Genomic DNA, 5141 nt, shown 5'->3' on the forward strand with positions numbered 1-5141 from the left:
TAAGCATTTGGAATTCTTTAGTGTGTTGGGAGTGCTTTCTGGAATGGCTGGATTCTTGGAGATTCGAGCAGCAAATGGCTCATACATATGATACAGAGATCGGATCACACATGCCCGGAGACAACGCAGCTTCTCCATTGACTCTGGTCGCAGGCGCAAAGGCAAAGAGGCATCCAGCGTGTAGTGCCTTCGATACAATCTGGTCCAAAAGGCAGCAGTGCAAGTGACGGTCAAGGCATTCTTACAGATCAGGGAAAAATTCACAATGTCCTCAGGACGGATGTAGGAAGCCAGCAAGAGCCATGGGATACTCCTCCTCCAGCCCTGCCTACATCTTCTTTGTGTCTCTTGCTTTTCTTTTTTCTGGTAACAGTTCTCTCATAAGTACTCTCCTCCTGGGCATCCATTTCATCACTGCTGTCAATGATGTCACAGGGCTCACCGGCTCCAGAAAGTGCTTCCTCTCCAGGAACCTGAGAGGCTTCCAAGCCACAAAGAGATTTTACTTCCTTCTGAACAGCGTTGGCGACGGCTTTCTTGACCCGTCCAGACTTCACGACGGCCGGATCTGAGTTGGCATAATCCGCCACGGTCACTCGACCGGAGCACGCGTCATGGGCCTGAAACTTGAGTCGCTTCCCTCTCTTGGGCATGGCGACCGTTTCGGAGCGAGGCCGACCCAGCGGGCCGGGGCCCCGGGCCATGTCTCACACCTGAGAGCCGGCCCCAGGAACCGCGAGCCAGTGCCGCCCGGCTCCGCAGTCATCCCCGCACAGCGCAACTTATATTTTTTACAGCATATTCTTCCCATTTAATTATTTTCCCATTCATTCATTCATTGTTGCACAATTACCTCCCTGCCCACCCCACCCCCAGTTCACTTTTCTCTTTGAAATGAAAAAGAAAAATTCTTTCATTGTTAATACAATCCTCTCACCCCCGTGTCTACAGTCCACTTTACTATGCGTTTTTTTTCTGGAATCTTGTCACAACAATAATACCTAATCATATATTCCTTTTAAACACTTCTCTCCCTCTTCTGTTTCAATGCAGTATACATTATTTATTCCTTCTTTTCTTAGGCTTCCTCCAACCTTGATGTCAGCTCCATTTTATAACAGTGCCACTATGCAGTATTTGTCCTTTTCCTTTTCTGACTGAGATATTTTACCCAGCATGTCCTCCAGGGTCATGAATTTTGTATATTTCATTAGTTCCTTGTTTTTCAATGCAACATAGCATTCCATTGTGTGAATATATCACAGCTTCTCTACCCATTTGTTTGTTGACGGGCACTTAGGTTATTTCCAACTCTTTGCTATTGTAAACAAAGCAGTAATAAACATGGGTGTGCATATATCTGCTTGGGTGGTGATTATGGTTTCATTAGGTATATTTCCAGTCGTGGAACTGCTAGGTCAAATGGTATTTCTATTTGCAACATTTGAAGTTGCATCATACTACCTTCCATAGTGGTTGCACCATTTTACACTTCCATTCACAGTGAATAAGGGTTCTAGTTTTCCACAACCTCTCCAGCACTTGCTGTTTGCTGCTCTGCTGAATTTTGCTATTGGTACTGGGGTGAGATGATATCTCATAGTTGTTTTGATTTGCATCTCCTTTAGAACTAGGGATTTTTAACACTTATCCATGTGTTTGTCCACCATCTGAATGCCTTATTTGGTGAAGTATCTGTTTATATCCTGTGCCCATTTTGCATCATTGCACTCAAGTATTCTATAAGTTCTATATATAAGTCATCAGACATGTCAAAAGATATAAGTTATCAGACATGTCCTTGCCAAATATTTTTTCCCACTTTGTGGCTTCCCTTTTTACCCTGATGGAGAAATTTTTGAATGTGCACAGGGATTTAATTCTTAGAATGTCCCATTCATTTATTTTATTCTTTCCTGGTTGTAGGGAAAACGAAGATTCTTACCACTGGACCAATAGGCACTGTCATGATGGATGGAGTGGAGATGGAAACTGTCAACAGCTTCATCTTCTTGGATCCAGAATTAGCATCCTTGGTACGAGTAGTTAGGAAATAAGTAGATGCATTGCAATGGAAAAAAATCTGCAGTTAGGGACATTTCCAAACTATTGAGGAGTAGTAATGTCAGTTTGAGAACAAAAGTGCATCTTATTCAGGCCACGGTCTTTTTTATTACAAGCTATGGATCTGAGATCTGGACAATGAATAATGATGACAGAAAAAGAATTGATGCCATTGAACTGTGGCATTGGAGAAGAACACTGAACATCCCATGGATGGCCAAGAAAATGAATAGATTATGTCTTGGAGAGGGTGCAGCCAGAGTGCACTTCGGAGGCAAGAATAGTGAGACTTTGCCTCACATAATTTGGACATATTGCTAGGAGGTGCTATTCCTTGGAGAAGGACATGATGTTGGGGAGGGTGAAGGGTCAGGAAAGGAGAGGAAGACCCTCAACTAGGCGTATTGACAAGGTGACTGCTGTAAATCTTGTGTGTCAAGAAGTGTGAGACTGGTGCAAGACAGGACTGGGTTCAGATCTTTTGTTCATAGAGTCATTATGAGTTGTACTGGACTCAATAGCACCTAACAACAACAATTGGGAATGCACTGAATTTGTATATTGCCTGTGGTAGAATTGTCATTTTCAGAATGTTGAGTTTTCCTATACAAGAGCATGGTATATACTTCCATTTCTACAGGTCTCTTTTTGTTTCTTTTAGTAGTGTTTTGTAATTTTCTTTGAATAGGTCCTTTGTGTTTCTAGTTAGATTTATTCTCAAGTATTTAATCTATGGTTAGCTGTTGTTATGGGTATTGTTTTTCTTAGCTCCAGCTCTGTATTCTCTTTGTCACTGTAGAAAATTCCAATTGATTTTTGTATATTGATCTTGTATCCTGCCATTTTGCTGAATTGGTCAACTATGTATGTCCAGTAGTTTTCTCACTGAGTCTTTAGGGTTTTCCAAGTATACTATCATATCATCTGCATATAGAGATAATTTTACCTCCCATTTGCCAGTTTGGATACAGATAGGAAGATTTTCCAGTTAAAGATATCCTTTGATTTCCTGGCTGCTGGTACCAAGAGTGTTATTTGTATATCTAAGCAAGAAGAAATTATTGACAGTTTCTATCTCTTCTCTATCATGATGTTCTCTACTGGCCCAATGGTGAAGATTTTAGTTTTATTGATGCTAAAATGCAATCAATAATGCACTCTTTGATCCTCTATACCAAGTGTTTTAAGCCTTCCTCATTTTCAACAAGAAAGGTTGCATCATTCGCATAACCCCAATCCTGATATCATAGTCTTCCTCAAATAGTCCAGCTTCTCAAATGATTTGTTCTGTGTGTGATTTGATCAGGTATGAAGAAAGGATACAGCCCTAATACATCCTTTCCTGATTTTAACCATGTTGTATTCCTTTGCTCTTTTCATACTAACAGAGGTCAGAAAAGACTCTGAAAATTGCACTAGAAGGCCAAGAAGCCATAGCAAAAGGGGGAAATTACTGAATTGTTGTTGTTGCTGGTTGCCTTTGAGTCAAGTACGACTCAAAGAGACCCTATGAACAAAAAAAGGCCAGAAGCCCCTCTACAACTATCGATATTTATCAAAATCTATAGAGTTTCTGGAGGTATGTTGTTTAGGAATTGGATGACACTCCTGCTTCCAAAGATATAAACAAAAGATTTCAAAGGGCAACTTAAAAAGACAAAGCAAACGATTAAGAAGGAATGTGTGAAGAACTAGAGCTAGCACAACAATCCCAGAGATACGCAGTTCGAATCCACCAGATGCTGTGCTAGAGAAGGAGGAGCAATCTCCTCCTGTCCCAGTCAGATCTGATTTGACGATACACACACATAAAATAATAAAATAAAATAAAATTTTTTTAAAAAAAGAACTAGAGCTGGAAACCAAAAAGGGGGAAACTCAAGCTGCATTTCTAAAGCTAAAAGAACTGCAAAACAATAGCAAAGATCTGGAAATAACCCAAGTGCCAATCAACAAATGATAGAGAAGCTCTGGTATATTCACACAATGGAATACTATGCAGCACTGAGAAACAGGAACTCATGAAATATTATGCAAAGTGGATGACCCTAGAGGACATTATGCTGAGTGAAATATTTCTGTAAAAAAGGACAAATATTGCATAGAGCCACTTTTGTAAAACAGAACTAACATTGGGGTTGAGGGAAGACAGAGACGGGGAGGAATGATATATACTGTATTGCAACAGATGAAGGAGAGAACTGTTTAAAAGGGCTATACGATTAGGTATTATTGTCATGACAGGAGTTCGAAATGAAGCCTGCACAGACTTGGGGGGAGGGATTGCATAACAATGAAAGAGTTTTTCTTTTACTTATCTAGGAGAAAAGTGAATTGGTGGGTGGGGGTGGGCAGGGAGAAAAGTGCAACAATGAATGACTGGAAACTCTAAGTCTCTGTAAACTTTCATTAAAATGAATAATTTTTTTAGAAGAACTGAAAAAGAAATTGAATCCTCAAGTTGTAATATTGAATAATGTCATAGACAAAATCGTGGATGATCCAGAAAGCATCAAAAGATAGAAGGAATCTGGTTCTCTCCACTGCCCCTACGGTGGGTCCCAGCAACTCAGAGGCAGAATGAGAGGCAGTACCAGAGTAACCCAGCTTTACAAAGGCTCTGTGCACACCCTGGCCCACATGCAACCTGCAGGAGCCCTCTATGCCACCAAGATGCCCAAGAGGAAAATCTGCTTTGACCAAGGGGCAGTGAAGGAGGAGCCCAAGAGGAGATCATCAAGGCTGTCAACTAAGCCATCTGCAAAAGTACAAAGCTGAAAAAGGCAGCAGGAAAGGAGAAGTCTTCTGACAGAAAAGTGAAAACAGAACAGAAAATGGACTGAAGTGGCTAACCAAGAAACAGAGAAGATTTACCTACAGAAAAATGAAGAAACTAAAAATTAAGAGAGTCCAGCCTCTGATGAAGCAGGAGAGAAAGAAACAACGTTTTATTAATATTTGTCTACCATGTCTTATTAGTGGTCCCTGTATTGCCGTTCCTATACAATCCAGAGGAATATTTTTATCAACTATTTTGTAAATTTTTTTTATCCACCCTTTTCCTACAATGCCACCAT

General features: G+C 40.6%; 1 pseudogene; it reads right to left on the reverse strand.

Annotated features, from left to right (window-relative positions):
- Positions 1-5: 5 nt before the first annotated feature.
- On the reverse strand, positions 6-704 carry LOC102848211 (annotated as a pseudogene).
- Positions 705-5141: the final 4437 nt, after the last annotated feature.

Source organism: Elephantulus edwardii, unplaced genomic scaffold (genome assembly GCF_000299155.1).
Source record: "Elephantulus edwardii isolate Elephantulus edwardi_28Jun2011 unplaced genomic scaffold, EleEdw1.0 scaffold00230, whole genome shotgun sequence".
NCBI lineage: Eukaryota > Metazoa > Chordata > Mammalia > Macroscelidea > Macroscelididae > Elephantulus > Elephantulus edwardii.